We start from the raw sequence: 21,088 nt of genomic DNA on the forward strand, positions 1-21,088 counted from the left end.
GCATTGTTATTATGATCAATGGCAGTGCCATCAACATATTCAGACACCATGTTTCACCTGTTTCTAAAATATCAGCTCCAGGGAAACAGGGGTTTTTGTCTAATGCTCATTTGTGTGTCCCAGCCCCTCACATTGCCAGCATATTGTACGTAGGTCTTCAAACAGGGGTGGATAAATGACTTCCAGTGACTTTCCACTGAGATAGCAAAGGCAATAGAGCAAAAGTGGACTTCAGACCCGGGCAGAGCTGGGTACTAATGACGAGCTCTACCTCGGATTGCTGTGTGGCATTGGGCAAGTGACCGATCATTCCTGAGCCTCATTTATCTTCCCCCCACCCCCTGAACGTGGAAGTGATAATATCAACCTTGTAAGGTTAATGAGCACCAAGAGATCATACACACAAAGCTCCTTGTCCGGTGCCTGGCACTGAGTTGACAGCTAAAGACAATGCTATTATTGGCTGGAAGTTTCCAAACTGCAAGTATAAGAAAGGCACTGGACTACATTCTGGAGTCACAAACACTTCCAATAGTCAGATGAAAATATGAAACACTTGACAGAAAGAAATGTACACACAAATATTTTAATATATTATTGCGTAGAATTTCAGAGTTTATCTTGACATCATTCGTGAACCCCTAATTGTTGACTTTGTTCAAATCTTGACTTTATTTTTATACAAATATAGTACATGCTCCTGGTAAAAATATGAACAAGACAGAAAAGCACAAATATTGAAACAACAAATAAAGACTCCTACTGGCTAGAAACAACTAGTATTAGCATTTGGTAATCATGTTTCCAGACATTTCTGTCTCAATGCAAATATGGAGCAAGAGAGATAAACATTCCTATAAGAATGGAATCGTGCTGCATATGCTCTTTTAAAAAAAGAGAGATTATTTTAAAGGCAGAGTGACAGAGACAGGGAGAGTGAGAGATCTTCCATCCACTGGTTCACTCTCCAGCTGACTACAATAGCCAGGACTTGCCCTCAGCTGAAGTCAGGAGCCAGGAACTCCATCTGGGCCTCCCCTGTGGGTGTCAGGGACCCAAGTACTTGTGCCATTTTCTGTTGCCTTCCAGGCATGTTAGCAGAAAGTTTGATTGAAAGCAGATTAGCTGGGCCCCAAACCATGTTCTTGGATGTGGGATGTAGGTGTCCCAAGTAGTGGCTTAACCCAGTGCTATAACTCCTGCTCCTATTTTGTTAAATAAAAATATTTAAACTCAGTTTTGTAGGAATATAATAGAAGTGAGAGAACTGATAGAAAATTGGAAATGTTTCCAAACTTCCATTAAACACCTTTTTATTATAAGTATTATTAATCCCCAAAAGGACTCCTCTATGGTTAAGAAACATGTCAGAGAGGCTGGTGCTGTGGCGTAGCTGGAAAAGCTGCCATCGGTGATGCCAGCATCCCATGTGGGGGCTAGTTTGTTTCCCGACTGCTCCACTTTCAATCCAGCTCCCTCCTAATGGCCTGGGGAAAGCAGAGCAAGATGGCCCAAGTGGTTGGGCCTCTGCTACCCACATGGGAGACCTGGATGAAACTCCTGGCTCCTGGCTTTGGCTTGGCCCAGTGCTGGCCATTACAGTCACTGGGGGAATGAGCCAGTAGATGGAAGATCTCTCTCTCAACTCTGCCTTTCAAATAAATAAATACGTTTTTAAAAAGAAAGAGAGAAAATATGTTAGAAAAACTCTCAAGGGCTGATGCTTCTCTTAATTTTGGGAGTGTCTCTGACTTAGACAAGCCTGTTTATGCTTTTGCCTCTTTCTTCCTTTCACTTGCTGATTTTCATTGGTTGTATAATTTTTGATTTACCAGGGTGTTATATGTTTATACCCTGTACTGGAAACACAATCTTCTCAAGAATTTCATGTTTATTCTCCATCAGTGAGTTCTTATGATAAGGGTTTTTTTTTTTTTATATCACTTATTCTGTTTTCTAGGAAGTCAATTTTTGCAGGGAGAGGGTGGGTGGAGTAGGTGGGGGGGTGTCAGAATATAGATATCATTTATGTAATCTCCAAGTGGGGAATGAAAACTAGGAACACAGAAGTCTGGGCCAATCGTTGAGAGAAGAGGATGGAATCAGATCAGATTACTTGAGGAATGTGGGTGAAGGACTAGAGCATGGTATCAGTCAACCGTGGCTATGGCAAGGTGAGCTCCAAGTCCTGGGAGAAGTCACTGGCTGCCTAACCCCTCAGAGAAGGCCATTCTGTGGCCCCCACCCTCCACCTGCACCATAAAGCACCCTGGAGCAGCCACAGCAAGGGGGGACTTCTGCAGTGTTGGACCTGCTCCACCCTAAAGCTATTCCTTGTCTGATGCTTGCTCTTCTTTCAATGGTGATGAGCAGAAGGGAAAGGGATAGTCCCTCTGTTCTCCAAATGCCAATAACATTTTAGATATGAGGCAGTAAGCCTAACCCAGCCTCTGCCACTTTGATGTTGAATAATTATAATAACTTCTGAGCATTTTATTTGTGTTAAGCCACCCAGTCCTTCAGCTCCTTTCCAGTCTCCACTGGGGGAGGATACATAGTGCAGAGAGGGGTCCCAGGGCATGTGAGGAGAGGAGGGAGCCGGGGAGGCAGACTGAAGTCACCGAGGCTGGAGCGCATGCGTCAGAGGGACGCTGCTCATCTACAGCCAGACGGGAAGAGAGACATTGAGCATGGAGGTATTTTTGTCGTGCAGCTGCATAAGCAGACAGCTCATTTTGCATGATTTATAAGGACCTTCCTGGTTTGTTCTTTTTAACCTAGCTGACTCTGTAAGAAAGAGCTCCATGCTCAGGGGAGTCGTTAGTTGAGGTACCCCTCCAGATAGCAATGTCTCCTTGGGAACATGGGTCTGGAGCGGTCACTTAGAGATGGTCCCAGCCAGCGACCTCAGCCCTGGCTGCACTTGTAAATCCCCTGAGGTGTTTTTAAAAATGTAATTATTTACTTGAAAGAGAGAGAGAGAGAGATTCCTTCCACCCACTGGTTCACCTTCCAAATGCCTGCAACAGATGAGGTAGGACCACACTTAAGCAAGGAGCCGGGATATCCATCAGAGACCTCCACATAGATAACAGGCACCCAACTACTTGAACCATCACCTGCTTCCTCCCAGGATTCACATTAGCAGGGAGCTGGAATCAGGAGCAGAGACAGGACTCAGGGCTGTAACTCAAGCTCTCCAGTTGATCAGCATCTTAACCAGACCCTGTAAGCATTCCTTCTCTGATTGCCCCTTGGATAGATGCAAGAAACAAGAAGAAGCTATTTCTTCCACTGAAGAGCATGAAGCCAGACTTTTCAAGGGGAATTTCCATTAGCTTATTTGCACCTCAAATACCTCCTATGCCAGTGGAAGACAAAAATGATGGTGTAGGGCTGAGTGGGGAAGAGGGAAGAGCTGCAGACAGATGAGACGCGTTGGTGACAGCTTCTCTCTTGCAGCTCCAGACATCTGGTGCTGGGCCCTCTGGGGCCCCACTTACTCATTTATAAGGAATCCACTGTCCTCTATGTTGAGTTTTCCTGACAGTTTCCCTATTTTCAAAGTTTTTTGTGCTGATTAAGGCAGAGTATACTCCCTCCACTCTTCCTCACTGCATGCCTCCCCTGGGGATTTAAAAGCCAGGGCATAAGTCATCGTGTATTAACAGCAAATTCTGTGAGCAAGTCCAGTCTGCAAGAGGGTCCTGGCCAGAGCACCTTTTTTCTTTCTTTCTTTCTTTCTTTCTTTCTTTCTTTCTTTCTTTCTTTGCAGTGTCATCATGACCAATGACAGAAGTCAAGAAGAGATGGAACAAGAGCAAATTCCATACTTAAAACTACCATTCAAAGCAGGTGCTGGATGGTCTTAACCCTCTTGGTTCCATTAATCTGGGATGACCATTCATGCGTGATGTCAGGAGCATCTGTCATCTGGGAATGTGGGAAGGGAGCCGTCAACCCAGGTAGCAGGAAGAGGAGAAAATTAAGCTTGCGAGTAAGTGTTCTCACCTCTGTGCACTTGCCTCTCTAGTGAGGCACACTCCCATATTTGTCTCAGGACCACTGAAGTGACCATATCGTTGCTAATGCGGTAGGATCCTTGCCAAGAGCTGCTGGTGTGACTCCTCTGTCTTTGCTAGGATTCTGAGAGCCTGAGGCTTCTTACTATCCTCTCTCTCTCTCTCTCTCTCTCTCTCTGAATCTGGGTGACGGCAGCTTCCTTGGTGAGCAGATTACTCCCCATTCTCAGTGTTCCTCTTCCTCCTCCCTCATTATCCTGCATACAAGTCCTAAAGGCAATTGAAGATGAGTCTCTAGGGCTGGATGGGTTAGTGGATGTACAACAAGGTCTGTGCTCTGTTGCCTGAATACCATGCTCTCCTGGAACCCATGAAAAAGAATTTTTATGTTAACTTAAAGGATCTATTCTTGGGGTAATGAGAGTGAGCCTTTGGGAGGCAGACAGGTCAGAAGTCAAATCCCTCCCTTCCTGAACACACAGCGTTCACTGAGTATATGTCCTCAAATGAATGGCATTGCCCTCGTGAGCCTCCTTGTTCAGGGGGATAATCATATAGCATCTTCCTTGCTTGGATATTGTGTGCAGATGGGTGAAATGCCAAGGGGCAAGTGCCTAGCACATAGTAAGTCCTCAACACAGGGCAGTGCTCATCATCTAGGATGGATGATGATGACATCCAAGGCATTCCTTCAGAGAAGCTCCTGAGAATAGAAGGAGGGAATTTGGGCAAGTCAATTTCCAGGATAGTTTACAAGTGCAGCTCCCAGCCCTGCGAGTTCTCCAGAATAGCAGCTCAGAGATCTCACATCTGAGTTGCTCTGTCCATGCAGCTCAGCTGAGGATGCAACACGCAGCCTTAAATAGACCCAAGGGAACTGGAGAGGGCATTAAAAATGGTCACAGAAACAAGCAAAATCAAGCTCTATAATTAATGCTCAGCCTTTTATAGACTGTGAAGGTTAGCAAGATGGTCTAAAGGTCAGGAGTGGGACTTCCTCAGCTAAATCCAGGGAGAGGGAGAAAGAGAGAGAGAGAGAGAGGGAGAGAGAGAGAAAGGGAGGGAGAGGGAGCATCCTGCTGTGTGTCTCTGTCCAGGCTCTGGATCATGGGACCTGGGGTCCAGGAACTAGAGGAATTCCAATTAAGCCCTTCCATTCTGATTTCTCATTAGATCCTTAGAATATCTGCAGAAAATTAAATCAAACTAGAGACCTCCAGCCGGGAGATTATCCAATTTAATGTTTTGAAAGAGACTTATTATCTTGTCAGGAATAATTCGAAAATCCAAATAAGAGCAATTGAGTCAGCAGAATTTAGGCCTCAAGATAACAATCATTTTGCACAACCACCCATGGCATTGAAACAGCTGAAGTGGCACTTGCAAAGCTGCCACTCCTGGCTGTTTTGTCCCTCCAGCAGCTCGGCCCTTCCCAACTGGGCTCCTGCACTCACCAGCAGCACCTGTCTTTTGCTAGGGACCTCACTAGGAAATCATGGCAATAGCATTAAAACCAAGGCTCTCTCCAGACCCCTCACGCTTGCTTTGCTTGTCTTCACTCAACAGTATTTCTAGTTTGCATGCAGACAGGCTGCAGCCTGAGAGCCTCCTGAAATGCTTGTTCCAACTCACTGAGTATCTGTGACTGGCTGTGTTCTGCATGTGAAGTAGCCCCGGGTTGCCTTCTTCATCCTCATCTTCGTTACGATGGGGTGGGGGGGTGCACTGCTAGAATCATCCAGATTTCAAAATGTAATTGGACCTGCTGTTAGAGCTTTCCCACCATGGGCAGCAGCTACCTTGGGAGATCAGAGAAGTTGTGCTGCTCCATTAATAACCAGGTTGTTCAGGGAAAGTCATCAGGTTTATTTCCCTCTTGGCCTCCCTGAGAATCCCTGTTGAGACTGTGGATGCTAGGGTTTTTCCTGATGACTGATGCCTCGGTTCTGAAGGACTGGGTCTCTCTGAGCATCTTCAGCTGCCCTGGGGCTGCCAGACTCCATTCTCCAGCCGTCTCTGCTGAGCTTAGACGAGATAGTGGAGAAGGAGGGTAGGAGGAAGACAACACACTGTGAACTTGTCCAGTAATGGTTGCTTCGACTCTAGTCAATTAAAGTCTCTTTTAGATTACACCAGTCTGTGTTGGGCCAACATCAGGTCACTTCAAGCCACGGTTTCTTTCCCCATCTTCCTGCCTTGTTTTTGGTGTGGGGAAAGCTTTGTGCTCTCCCCGCCTGGAAGTCATGACACCCGGTGCACAGCCTCTCTTTGCCTCCAATTGTTGCTGTGGGGTAGCTGAGCTGGTCTCAGGGCTGACCTATTGTTTGCTTACGTAGCACTGTCATAGTCTCTGGTCCTCGAGTTCCTATCTGTGATGGCCCTTCTTCCTGACCGGGCCTCTGCTACATCAATAGTCCTCAAGGGGCCCTGTCTTCTTTACTGGAATGTGTAGGAACTTCTGGGTCCCCTGAAGTCCATGTACGGTCTGAGAGAGCCAGGAATGCCACCACAGGGTCTCCGTCTGACCTCTCACTCTGAGGGGCTACATTAGCATGCTGAGTAGCATCGAGTGTGGCCATGTAGTTGAGGCTGTGCTCACTGCTACCTCCCTAACCCTATGCCCCCTAAATATCCACCTAGCTTTCAGGATGTTTCTACCAACCCCAGCAAAATCTCCACCCAGTGGAGCAACAAGGAGGCACACGACTGACATCTTCACTAGACTTCACTAGGGTGGAAAGTACGTCAGCTCATCCTTTGTCTCTGGAAAGCATTGATCCTATCTCCCTGGACGCTGCATCTCACAGCTACACCTTTGCAGCAGAAGGAGGCATGTCTTGGAAGAAACTACATCTTGGAAGAGACTCTAGTATCGGAGTCTCTTGGGCATGGTCCCTTATTGGCAAGTCCACAGTGACTAGGAATGAAGGGTTATCCAGGACAAAAGTGGCACTGGTTTAATATCTCTCCAAGTAGCCCTACCACATTCTCGGTGTGCCCTTCTTTCCAGGGGAAGTGCATCCCAAGGAGGGGCCTTTGTTATTCTTACACTCAGCAGCTGAGTGTAAGAATACTTTCTAGAGAATGGGAGAGTGGATCATCCTGCCTTGCCTAAAAAAGGAAGACAGGGACACATGGGTAGCCTGCGGTGGGAAGAAGGCTGGATCTGCACAGTGCGGGAGGCCATGGAAAGAAGAGATTAGTTGACTGGTATTGGGAGAGGACTTGGAACGAAGCAGAAATGTTTACAGGGGATAATTATGAAATTTGGCCACATGATGTGAAACTTCAGCTTCCCACCCCCTAGAAATATAGAATTGTAGATCTGGATTTAATTCTTAAGTTAAGTTACAGCTGAGACCCTCTTCAGGATGAGCATGGGGTGAGAACCAAGACTACTCTTGGGCATGCAGTCATACTGCAGTCCCATTTCTGTCTCCCGCTGTGTTCCACACCTAAACACACTTACGGGGTTGATGAGTCCCACGAGCACTCCTGCCTTGCCTTAATCACCCCTCTTTCTTTCATCAAGAACAATTTTTGTTGAGATGTTTTCTTTCTGTCTCTCTTATTTCAGATAATGAATTTTGAAAATTTATTTACCCTTACTAATGAATCACTTGATAACTATTTATTGAGTACCCATTTGGTAACAGGCAAACATCCTAGGAACCTGGGAGAAAACAACAAACACAGGAGACACAGTTTCTGCCACCAGGCAATTTTGTGGGAAGATAGACATTAAATAATTACTAGGCAATTTATCTAGATATTCCATGTGCTGTGTACTGTGGTAGAAATGTTGGGGGTACCCTAGGTGGGGTCATCAGGAGACTTAACACTCGAGGGGCCAAAGAAACTATCCCAGAGGAAAGGGTATTTGATTGCGTTTTCCTGAAGGATGAACACAGATAAGCTATGGGCAAAGAGAAGAATGTCCTAGAAAAGGGATCCAAGCTTTGGAGGCAAGAGAACAGCTATCTCCTAGGACACAGGATAGCCAGCAAGAGTGGAGCATAGGGAGTGAAGGAGGCAGTGGCAAGATGTGAGGCTGGAGACATCCCCAGGGTCTGTCTTGAGGGAGACAGCAGTGCAGTGTAGTGCTAAGGGAGTCTTCTGGCTTTGCCTCCCAAGAATGCACCTTGTCAAGTTACTTAGACTTCCTAAATCATAGTTGACTCATCTGTAAACTTAGGATAAAGTAACAGATACATAGGATTAATTTGAATATTAATCCAAAAAAAAAAAAACCTCTTAGTCCAGTTCCTGGCACGTAGTAAGCCCATGATAAGCACAACTTGTAGGTTGTGATGGGGAATTTAGATTCTATTTTAAAAGCAGTAGAAAATCATCATTGAGTGTCCAGGAGCATTTCTCAATCTGTCATGTGCTTTTAAAAGCATTGTCCCCGCAGGGTGGCAGTTCCCCTGCTGGCCCTGTTCTGGGCTGTTATTCTGCGTGTTATTCCAGGAAGCTTAGCCAGGAGCCTTCGAGTCCTTCCAGGACTGTGCAAGCTCCTTATGTCCTGTTTTCATTCTCATGACACTTGTAAGGCACAGTGACTTCTATTTCCTACAACTAACCACCTCTGATATAGAAATTTTTGAAATGTTTCAGACAGGAAATAGCACACTGTCATGGGGGAATGGAGGAAAAGTGGATATATTTGAGAGATATTTAGGAGATTAGCTTCGTAAGACCCAGTGATTGATTGATTGATTGAAAGTGAGGCTGGGGAGGGAAGAATAACAACTGACTCATAAATTATTGATGTGAGAAATTATGTGAGTGTTGGTTCCCTTTTTTAAGGCTATCAAGATTGAAGTTGGAATGATTTTGATAGAAAAATTGCACATTTAATTCTACACAAGTCATATTTAAGGCATATTTGAAATATTACCATGGAGGAGTAGAAAAAGCCTGTTGAACATATGCGTTCATAGAACAGACCTGGGGTTGGTATCTGGGAGTCCATTGGAAGCAGTAGGTTGGTTAACATCTTGGGAATGTGTAAGGTTGCTTAGGGCACAAGGAGAGTGAGAAAGATGAGATTCCAGACAGATCTCCAGGAGATACCCACACTTAATGGATGTTCAAAGGGAGAGGACCAGCAGTTAGGCTGGCAGGGGGAATGCAAAGACAGGGGGCTGAGAAAAGACAAACTGTTGAAATCTTTACTTAATATATGCTAAACTGATCTTCTGTATATAAAGAGAATTGAAAATGAATCTTGATGTGAATGGAAGGGGGGAGGGAGAGGGAAAGGGGAGGGTTGCGGGTGGGAGGGAAGTTATGGGGGGGAAGCCATTGTAATCCATAAGCTGTACTTTGGAAATTTATATTCATTAAATAAAAGTTTAAAAAAAAAGAAAGAAAAGACAAAGCACCAAGGAAGGCAGGAGAGAAGTGAGCAGGACAGGAACTGAAAGGTGTCCGTTAGTCTTAGCAACACGGGGCTCAGCAGTAAAGTGGCAAGGAAGAAACCAGACTGGAGTGAGTTGAGAAGAGAGTAGGAGGTGAGGACTTGGAGGAGGTACACATAAACAGCACCATGGGGCAGCTTCGTCAGCTCATATGCCAGGAAAGCTCAGAATAACAGTGAGGGTGGCAGGCTTATCCTCAGAGGTCTCTGTTCTGTCCATATCTCGAGTCTTTCCACAACGTGGGTAATTCATATTCCGCATATAAGGGAGAAATACAGCATGAAAAAGAAATTACTCAAAAACTTCAACAACTTAATGCTGAAGTTTGGCTGCAGAAGAACACAGAGAGAAAGTGCAGGGGTTGGAAAGGAGGTGAGGTTGAGGGAAGGTTTATTTTTGAAGATGGGAGAGGCTTGAGTGTTTTCCAATCCTGATAGCAAGGAGTCAAGAAAAAGGATGATTGATTATGCAAGAGTCCTAGGAAGACAAAACAGTACGGGGCCCAGAGCCCAGGAGGAGGCTTCCCCTTGAATAGAAGTAGAGATCACTCAGTTCCAGCAGGAGGAAAGGAGAATTTAAAAGCAAGTGGTTACCTTAGGTCAAGCTCCCTGGACCCAGAGCCCAACATGGAGGTTTTAGTGCAAGTGGTTGATTGAGGACAATTCTCAAGAAAACCGTGTGTCAGTGTGGGAAGCAGGATGCTGCTGGGCAAAGGTGTGGTTTTAGGCAATTGTCTTGGTTCTGGAGTGGAAATGGTTTTGTGGAGCTTGTCTAATCTTCAATCAAGTGGGGCTGGATTTCTGTATCCTTGTGTGAGTTGGTCATCAGATATTACTGCCTTCTTGGGTGCAGGGTGAGGTTCATAAGCTCTTAGGCACCTCTAGGTGAGGCAGTTTCTATAATCCAAGGGAAGTCATCCAGGAAAAGGTGCCAGCTCCTGCAGGAGCTGGGGAACAGGTTCCCCTACCTGGGAAGGATAGCTGGGAGGGGCCCCAATAGCATTTGCTATGCTGCTAATGCAGGCACATTTGCATATTTGCTTTCAAGAATAAACAGTAAGTGGGAGGCAGGAAAATCCGAGATTTCAGAATATGAGACAAGTTTAAAAATAATAGGAATATGAACTGACCAGGAGAATAGAGTCAATCTCCTGGACAGTTGAGGTTAGTGAACATGTTTCTACAGGTTTCTACCAGTGAGCCCACTTATTTAATGCTCTCCAGTGGTTCTCAGCAGTCCAGATGCAGCCGTGGAGGGAGAGTAGGGAGTGGGATTCATTTGGGGGTGGATTTGGAAGGACAGGGGAGAAGGGAAACACAGGCAGACTTAGGGTCTAAATGAGATGGGAAGAGAAGTGAAAAGAGGAGAAGGATAATGGACAGGAGTTAGTGACTTCTTGTGGTCTCTGTGACGTTGGAGAACAGGTGTGGTGAGGAGTTGCTGAGTGAACCCATTTAAAAGATGGAATTGCAGGGTCAGAGAGCTCACGGAACTGTTGCTCTGCTAGGGTGGCCCATGGGAAAGGGTGGCCGACTGAAGCCAAGCACGAAGAGTGAGGCTGGAAGCAACCGAGAAGCAGAGGGAGTGGGGAGTGTTGCAGATAAGAGCCTCGGAAGTGGCAAGACTGTAGGACAAGACCTCTTTCCCAAGTTTTGGGGGAATCCCCTAAACTTGTAGCAGGATTTGGCTCCCAAGGTAACCTCTGCTGGGCAGCTCAGTCATGTCTCTTCACAGCCTTCTCTACGTACCAGACATCCTCAATAAGCTTCGATCACTTGGATTGGTTTCTACCTCTCTAACATCTCAGATGCCATTGTGGCCTGTCCTCCTTGAGGACACTGAACTTGGCTGTGTGTTGTATTCCAAGCATTGGCCCAGGACTATGGTCCAAAGCTGGCATGCCAGCCTTGTGTGTTCTCAGGGCCATTGTGTTCTTAGGGTAAGAAAATCTGGAATCCTGAGTCCTCCAGGCATGTGCTGTACCTCCTGTTCATGCCGTGTGTTCTCAAGATTGTGCCAAAGTAGTGTTGCTGTAGGAGACCATCTGAGACATTAAGCTACCTTTCCTTGGGGGACAATCTGATGGGTCACATTGTGCCTACTGGTACTTTGAAGAGAGGTAACACACCCTCCTCTGTCCTCCCCTTGAGCAGGAGGCAGTATGGCTCAGTGGTTGAGTGATGGAATGTTAGGAGCCAAACTGATAGCTTCTTGGCCTTTTGGCTAAGATCAAGTATAGGAGCCAACCTCCTTGATTGGATGGCCAGCTCTGAGTTGGTAGCTCTGCATATACATTTCCTCTTATGTGAAATTGAACCAATGATACCAGTTTCCTAAAAAAAGGTTTTAGCAAAGAAATCAATGTTATGACTCTTAGCACAGTTTCTGACACACAGAAACTCCTTAATAAAAAGGTGGCCATTAGGAATGGGCATTTGGCATAGTCATTAAGATGCCAGGCAGAATGCCCACATCCCACATTGCAGTGCCTGGGTTCAAGTTCTAGCTCTGCTTCTGAACCCAGCTTCCTGCTAATGGGCACCCCTGAAGGAACCAGGTGATAGTTCCAGTGGTCGAGCTCCTGCCACCCACATGGGCAACTTGGATTGCGTTCTGGGACCTGGGCTTCAACCTGACCCTTCTCTGCTATTGTGTGTATTGGGGGAATGAACAATGGATGGAGCTCTCTCTCTCCCCCACCCCGTCCCCATCCCTCACCTTTCAATAAAGGCAAAGATAAAAGAAAAGGATAAATAAATAATCTTTAATATTTTCACAGCAGCTCACCTTCCTTTTATAAGTAGTAAGGTGACGTGGAAACCCTGGGCTTTGGAATCCAGGGTAAGTTCAAACTCAGTCTTCTCCACTCATTTGTTGTATGATATTGGCCAAATTATTTACATCTAAGAAACTTGATTTTTCATATGTAAAGTAGGGTGAAAAGAGTCTTACGAAGTTCAAATGAGATCATGTATATGGGAAGGTATATGACCACCTACTGTTCGCAGTTTTTATTGTTTCTGTTTGGGAATGTGACAGTGTTACAGTGCTAAAAAACAATCAGTTAATTGGATGTCTGATACTAAATCTCAAGCTTTTGATCAAAATAACCCGATGTTTTCAATGTTGAGAGGAAAAAGAGCTTGGTACTCATACACTTGTAGTTTAGGAGGCCTTGGATGTTTATACAGTATAGAGCCTCTTGCTATTGTCTGATATGAAGTCCAAGTGCCCCTTTCTCCAGCTCACCCATCCTTTGGACATGGGGAGTTGCAGCCCACAAGGCTTCTGGGACTGTTTTGACATTGGAGTGGCGTGCAGATGGTGATTATCCACAATGTACAGGTGTGTATCAGCCATATAAACCTTGCAAACAAATCACTGCTAGCTCAACAATGCAAGTAAAAGAGGCAACTTATATCCATCAAGGAGAAAATGACATGGATATCACTTTTTCTGAGAATCTTCCCACCAAAGGCACTGGACATTGACTCATTTGGTTGGCAAGTGAGTTCTAGGGTGTTTCCATATTCATGTTTGGGGATTGATCCCTTCTCACCTGATAGGTATGCTACAGGCATGGTGGGCCCTCACAATGGAGGCCCATGGAGATTTCTGATCCAAGGAGAGTCTGTATGAGTAACAATCCTTTCTGTGTTACTGTAATGATAGGCCTGAAACTGTAAATTTGTAAGAATAGAGGCTTATGCTTGCCCATGGTTCTTGAGGTCTGAGGCCAAGAACCTGTATCTGGTGAGGGGGCTCTTGCTGGCAGAGTCCTAAGGCAATTCCAGGCATCACATAGCACATATGTGTATCTTCTGGTCTCTCACCCTCTTCTTAGAACACCACCAGTTTTCAATCATGGGGACCCTACCTTATCAAATCCTGATCACCCCCAAAGGCTCACCTCTGAACCCCATAGCTAGATTAAGTTTCCACCACTTACTATATCACAACTGGGATGAAATTTCCCTGCACAAGCCCCTGGGGGATCCACTCAAACAATATCCAAATCACAGCAGAGTCCAATCGAATTTTGTCTGAGTGTGAGGGTGGAGGATGCTTCCTCCAGAGCCATTTCTATTCTCATCTTGAAACTTTTGTTGACCTGAGCTACACCTCAAAGGCAGAATCACCATGAAAGAAATGTCATATTTCCAAAAAAAATCTTATTTATAGATTCCCTGGCAGGAAGTCTCCATTTTGGAGCCTATGGTTGTTTTATTTGTCTTTACCCAGAATGGGCAGTGTCACTCAAATCAATGCATACACGCTGTATGTCCAAATCATCCCACACTTCCTTGTACTCTTGTACCACTATGTTTTATTCATCAACACCTGCTTTTCTGAGTGGCACTGACACTTGTTTTGCTCAGGGTAGTTCTTTTATCAAATAATCTCCAATCCCCCATTAATAATTCCATGGGAAAAGCTGCAGATTATGTTCTATGCAGTGAGACAAATGTGCCAGTAGTCTCATTTGAATTATAGCAATGAAGTGTCTACCTTTGCAATCAATGATTTTTTTCTCCTTCCTTGGATGATAATAAATTTTTATTATAAGTAGTGTTCAACAAACTCGGTAACAGTCCCTGGTGATTTTCTGTAACAGCAGCCACATGGAACTGTAATTTCAGAGTCCCTTTGATCTCGTACGTTCTTATGCTATTGGATTAAATGTCAAAGTTGTCTTTATACTATCTGCAAGATTTCTTCTCTTCTGAACAGTCCTAGATTGTACTTGTGATAGGAAACCCCCAAAACTGGTTGGAATCACGGTAGAACCCCTCAAACTGGGTCTGCTCTCCCCACATGCAGCCCGTCAGCTTACTGACACCAGACTGGTGAGAGAAAGAAGCTATTTATTACAAAGCACAGAGCAAGGAACCAGGCAGCTGGCACTTAACTCCCAGGCTCCCTGAGGAGTTAGGGAGAAAGGTTCTTACAGATTGGAGCTGGGGGCTGAGAGGTGAGTGTTCAGTTCATGTCCAAGTTCCTGGCTGGTCTGCAATTCCACTGCCGTCCTCCAATTCATTGGTGATATTGTGTCCTTTAGGAAATTCTGATGGCACAGTGGGCTCCAGTCAGTCTGTGCACTTTGTGCAGGTGGCTGTTACTTTTTGCTCGAGGCCTAGGGCAGGTGTTGTGGGGACACCTGCATCCTGTATCGGAGAACTGGTTCAAGTCCCTGCAACTCTTCTTCTGATCCAGCTTACTGCTGATGCACCTTGGGAGGCAGCAGATGGTACCCAAGTACTTGGGTCCCAGTCACCTGCATGGAAGAGTAGGATGGAGTTGCAGTCTTCTGGCTTTGACCTGGCCTATCCCTGGCTGTTGAGGGCATTTAGGGAGTGAACTGGTGGATGGACGATCTCTCTCACTCGCTCGCTCGCTCTCTCGCTCTCTCTCTGTCTCTCCTAGTCACTCTGCCTTTCAAATATAGAAACCAATAATAAAAAAAAGAAAAGAAAACCCTTACAACAAGAGCAAACATAAAGATGGCATCTGTAGGGGAAAAAAATGACTGTGTGAGCCCTGGTGGGGTCAGGTGCACCACTCCCTAATTCAGTGAGTTAATTTTAGGGAGTGGCTGGTTTGCCACCCTAGAAGCAGGGCGAGGAAGCTTTAAGGTAAGAGAGGGAGCAGGAGCCCGGGAGATGGTGGTTTCTAGTGTCTACGTCTGAGGCACTGAGCAGGGCTTGGGCTCACAGCTGGCTGTCTGGTGAGCACATTTACCACCTACCTTCCATTTCCAACTTAAAGGAAGCTGCGCGGGATGGTTTGTTTTGTTGCCTCCTGTTTTAATGATAATGACAGAGTAGTAAAATCAGTTCCCAGGGATCAGTCACCAAGGAAGCAGGTCAGCAAGGGAGAAAGTTTCATTCATAAAAGCATCCCCTGTAGTCTTGAGGGGCCTCACTGATAAAACTGTGCCCTGATGTCCAAAAGCACTTGGGCTTCTGCTCCCCTCCAGCCACAGAATCAAGCTGAGAGAATCATGGCTAAAAAGCATTGCTGAAAATATTAAAATAATTCAAGTATATCACTATAGAGGAAAGTGCAAATGAATATAGTAGCCTGTGCTTTGAACATGCAGCCACTCTTGAGAAGGAGGAAGCCTAAAGCGTTCAAAGGACCTGTGCTATAATAAGAAACATTGGCCTTTGTCCTCAGTGCCCAAGGACCGAGTGTCCACAGCTCCTAAAGCCCTTGGGATTTCTTGACTAAGGAGTTTTTAGCTACTCATAAGAGCCCGCTTTTCAAACCACCCTGGGTTTTTTGATAATGAAATGACTTAGCATGGGGCTCCTAGATGGTCTCAGCCTGGGCCCCCAGCCTCCAGGAAGGGGAGCGCTGTGCTGGTGAGCAGGCTGGATGAGAGCTCTTCAACAACTAATGTGAGGGGCCACACCTGGAGGTTCTTAGGTTCACCTGGGGAGGGCACTGGAACGCCCCCTTCTCCATCCCCTTTACCTTGCCCTATGCGTCCCTCTCATCGGCCTACGCCTGAGTCCTTTATAATAAACAGGTAAGTGTAAGCGAAGTGCCTTTATGAGTTCTGAGAGGCGTTTTAACAAGTGATAGAATTCCAGGAGGGGGCTGGAATCCCAGCTCAGAAGGCCCAGACTTGCCACAGGCATCTGAGTGTGGAGTTTTGTGGGACTGAAAGCTTAACCTGTAGGTGCTATGGGACAGGTCAGGCAGATAGATTAGGCTCAGGAGCTGGAGGCCACACTCTCACCTTGCCCCCATGTAATCTCACCTGTAGCCACGCGCCTGTCAATCAGACTATGTCACCATTCCCCTTCTAGAAGTGGAGAGGGGGAGGGGTGCTCTCTGGTCTGCGCTCCGGGCCTTGCTTCCTCTCCTCGTGGACCCCTGCAATGACTGGTATGGAGATTCCTGTTTACCCTTCTCAGCCCACTCCCCTTTAATAAAGCCCTCATGTTCCTGTGCAGTCTCCTCACTCCCTAAATAAACCCTAAACTCTACCATGCTGCATGCTGTTTGAGCCTGTGCTTAGACTTCTTCTCTAAGTAAAAGGCAAGAGCCCGAAATCCTAGTGCTAGGCTAACCTAGGTCACAACACAAGGTGTGCGCCAGCCGCGGTGCTCAGCGTGAGAACTGGATGGAACTTTAGGGCACCACTTGGGGTCTGCAGAGAGTTAGAGACCTGCTTGGTACAGATGAAACCCTCAGATCTGGTGTCAGGATTGCTGGGCACAGAGAAACTCTTTTCTGTTAGGAACACAAGAAATTCCTGTCGGAAAAAGTATAATGCCCAGGAATAATACACTTGATTCTTTTTTTTATGCAACAAAATATGTGTAGCAGAAATGCTGAGAAATGTATGCAGAATCTGATAGGACCATATTGGTACTGGGAGACTTTGCGGCAGGTCCTTTTGAATTTGACACATCAATTAAAAGAGGAAAGGAATGCAAATATATGAGTAGCACAGTTAAGAGCTTGCAATATACTTGATATGTCACAAACTGAGAACACACATTTCTGCTCCTCTGCTGTATCCACAAATTATCTATAAAACTTGGCCCTTTACTTATTTACAAACAAAGCAAATACACAAAAGCCTAATTAATTCCCCAAACTATAAACTTCTTTAGAGATTATTTTAAAATTTATTTGAAAGACAGCATTACAGAAACAGAGAGAGAGAGAGAGAAACAAGATCTTCTGTCCTCGGGTTCGTTATTCAAATGGCCGCAACAGGCTGGGGCAGGGCAAAACCAGAAGCCAGGAACTCCATCTGGGTCTCCCACGTGGGTGCAGGGGCCCAGGCACTTGGAGGCATCAGGTGCACTAGCAGGGAGCTGCATCAGAAGTGATGCAGATGGAACTCAAACCAGTGCTTACAAGGCATACAGGTGGTTGGCGTTGCAAGCAGCAGCTTAACCCACTGCACCACACTGCTGGCTCCAAAAGCAGAAACGTTTTAGGCTACAATTTCAGACCACAGCTTGGTGAAAAGATTTTTCTCACAATTGTATTTTAAAGATACATAATAGATGTTTAATAATGAAGCATAGACTGAGTGATCCAAAACTTAAAATGTTTTTATAATGAAGAACTTTTGGCAATATACTCAGTATCCAACTGAAGAATCAGAAAAGAAAGAGCAAAAGAAGTCCCTTCTGCAAGAATAAAACAAAAGTTTGGGGAAAGACCCAGTAAGGACTGATAGTCTGTTAGTAAAACAGTGGTCAATTTATGTCGTTCTTGATCTTGAGTGGAGACTGAGACAGATTTTTTTTTTTAGTTTAGGTGAAGTTATGAATGAATAGGTTTTGTGTTTTTTTATTTCATTTTATTTATTTTTTAAAATTTTTTTTTTGACAGGCAGAGTGGAGAGTGAGAGAGAGAGAGAGAGACAGAGAGAAAGGTCTTCCTTTGCCATTGGTTCACCCTCCAATGGCCGCCACGGCCAGTGCTCTGCGGCCGGCGCATCGCGCTGATCCGAAGCAAGGAGCCAGGTGCTTCTCCTGGTCTCCCATGGGGTGCAGGGCCCAAGCACTTGGGCCATCCTCCACTGCACTCCCTGGTCACAGCAGAGAGCTGGCCTGGAAGAGGGGCAACCGGGACAGAATCTGGCGCCCCGACTGGGACTAGAACCCAGTGTGCTGGCGCCGCAAGGCGGAGGATTAGCCTAGTGAGCCGCGGCGCCGGCCAGATTTTGTGTTTTTTAAAGATTTCTTATTCAAAGGGCAGAGATAGATAGATGGGGGGGGGGGATGCTTTCATCCTCTCATTCACTCCCCAAATGGCTGCAATGATCAGGGTAAAGCCAGGCCAAAGCCAGGAGCCAGGAACTCCATCCAGGTCTCCCATGTAGGTGGTAGTGGCCCAAGCACTAGCCATTCTCTGCTGCCCTCCCAAGCACATCAGCAGGAAGCTGGATCAGAAGTGGAGCAGCCAGGACCCAAACCAGCACTCATATGGGACGCCGCCATCACAGGCGGTGGCCCAACCCCCTGTGCCAAAGCATCAGCCCCAGGATGAACAGTTTCTTGCTAACTTGTGGGGGGCCCACGGGTTCTTGTGGGGATCACCCTATCCCCATCTTGTCAGAGCTGCAGGTGTTTCTTGTCTTTCCACAGATTCCCCATCAGCAGTGGGGCTCTAAATGGAGTACCCATGGGTCCTTCCATGTGACATGACTACCTCCCCTTGTCCTTCACCTGTCCAGGCCGTTCAGCTGGAGCAGAGCCGATACAGGTGAGTTCTGCCTGATTATCGGGAAACATCAGAGAGCTACCCTCACCTTTGGCATTGGAGAATCTTAGATGAAATACAGATGTTCTGTATCCAGAGTCTGCCTCTGGATTCATCCAACTGTGTAGTGAACATGTAAGTAGGCCTGTGATGGCTCTATCTCTACTGAACACAACTTTTCCCTAAAACAATACAGCACAGCAATTAATTTATTAAAGATTTATTTATTTGAAAGGCAGAGTTACAGAGAGGCAGAGGCAGAGAGAGAGGTCTTCCATCCACTGGTTTACTCCCCAGGTGGCTGCAATGGCCAGAGCTGGGCCCATCCGAAGCCAGGAGCCAGGAGCTTCCTCTGGGTCTCCCACACGGGTTTGCAGGGGCCCAAGGACTTGGGCCATCCCCCACTGCTTTCCCAGGCCATAGCAGAGAGCTGGATCAGGAAGTGGAGCAGCCAAGACTCAAACAGGTGCCCACATGGGATGACGGCACTGCAGGTGGTGGCTTTACCTGCTATGCCACAGCGCCAGCCCCAACAATTAATTTTTAACATTTACTTATTTATTTGAAGGATAGAGTGACAGAGAAGGAGAGACAGTGACAGAAAGAAATCATCCATTCACTGGTGAACTTCCCAAATGGCCACAGTGCCCAGGGCTAGCCCAGGCTGAAGCCAGTAGCCAGGAATTCCATTTGGGTCTCCCACATGGGTGGTAAGGACCCAAGTCCCTGGGCCATCATTTGCTGCTTTCCCAAGTGCATTAACAGAGAGCTGGATCATAAATGGAGCAGCTGGTACTTAAGCCAGCAGTTTAGTATAGAATGCCTTTGTTATTGCAGTGGATTAACCCACTGTGCCACATACTGGCCTCTGTAACAACTATTAACATAGCGTCTCAGTTATTGTAAGTAATCTAGAGGTGATTTAAAGTATATGGCAGGATGTGTGTGGCTTATATGCAAACAACACACCAATGTATTTAAGGGACTTGAGCATCTGTGAATATTGTCATCTGCAGGAGATTCTAGAACCAATCTCCTGTGGATCGAGGGACAACTGAGTGCATTCAGGGCGTCCTGGGGTCCAAGCATCTCTCAATCTTCTTCTACTTCACTGCCCAGCTCTAGGACGGGAAAGCTGCCCTAACACGACCAAGCTCATTCATCCATTCAGTACATAATTTTTAAATTCTTACCTTGGACCAGGCGCCTGCTGTACTAGTTGCTTTCATGGGGAGAAAAGTTGCCGTTTATAAAGCATTTCACAATTTACTAAACCTGTTGTGGGTAAGGAGTATCTTAGGCCAGGAATTCTACTTGACCAGCAGATTCTAATTGAGCGTTTGGCACTTCGTTCATGTACCAAACAGTGTAGCACATTGACCTTGACTGTAAGAAGTCCAAGACTAACATTCCCCAGCCAAGGGTAACTCAACAGTGGATAGAGTGTGGTGGGAAGATCACAACCTTGGGGACAAACACTTCTGTGGCGGAATTCCAGCTTCTTCGCCTCCAAGCTGTGAGGTCTTGAACAAATGCCTGGATTTTGGCCTCTCTAAGCTGTGTTTCTCCCTCTACACAACAAGGAAAATATCCTGCTTTTGGATGGCTGTATTTGGAAGTCAGGTGCATGGAGGGCCCTCAGACAATAGTAACTCATGCCCTAACAATAATAGTAGCAGAATGGAGTGTTGCAAATCACAATAAACAAAAAGCATTAGATGGCTGTGGAGGTAGCCCCAGGTGAGCAAGTGGAGGTGAGGTAACATTTGTCACCCACCAGATTGGCAAATGCAAAACTTCTGATAACACCCACTTTTTGTTAAGTTTGTGGGTGAACAGTGCTTAACTGGTGGGAAAGTGAAATGGTACAACTTCTTCAAAAGACACTTTTTTAAAAAAGATTTTTTAAATTTATTTTTAGTATTTGAAAGTCAGAGTTACACAGAAAGATAAGGAGAGAGAGAGAGAGAGATCTTCCATCTGCTGGTTCACTCCCTAATTAATTGGCCACAATGGTCAGAACTGAACTGATCCAAGGCCAGGAACCAGGAGCCAGGAGCTTCTTCCAGGTCTCCCATGTGGGTGCAGGGGCCCAAGGACTTGGGTCATCTTCTACTGCTTTCCCAGGCCATAGCAAGAGCTAGATAGGTGGTAGAAGAGCAAGGACTCGAACCCCCCGCCCATATGGGATGCTGGCACTGCAGGTAGTGGCTTTACCCACTACACCATAGCACCGGCACCTCAAAAGACACTTTGACTCTGTTTAGCCAATACACATTTATATACTTTTGCCTTAGTAATTTTTCTAGGAATTGACAGAACTTGTATACATATAGGTACTTTATAATGGCCAAATATACAAAAAAAAACCTAACAAATATTTACCAATAGAGAACTAGTTAAATCAAC

General features: G+C 46.0%; 1 long non-coding RNA gene across 4 annotated transcripts in view; it reads left to right on the forward strand.

Moving 5' to 3' along the window:
• Positions 1–21,088, forward strand: part of LOC149120946 (uncharacterized) — a 38,722-nt gene that overhangs the window by 12,479 nt on the left and 5,155 nt on the right. For 2 of the 4 annotated variants that reach the window (XR_016225484.1, XR_016225481.1), the window contains exon 2: positions 18,565–18,682. This is a non-coding gene — a long non-coding RNA (uncharacterized LOC149120946). Of the gene's footprint in view, positions 1–15,833; positions 15,978–16,134; positions 16,340–18,564; positions 18,683–21,088 lie in introns of those variants that run through there. The other 2 variants (XR_016225482.1, XR_016225483.1) reach the window with 2 other exon arrangements.

This window comes from Oryctolagus cuniculus, chromosome 18 (genome assembly GCF_051225735.1).
Source record: "Oryctolagus cuniculus isolate XC-2025 breed Fujian yellow rabbit chromosome 18, ASM5122573v1, whole genome shotgun sequence".
Taxonomy (NCBI): Eukaryota; Metazoa; Chordata; class Mammalia; order Lagomorpha; family Leporidae; genus Oryctolagus; species Oryctolagus cuniculus.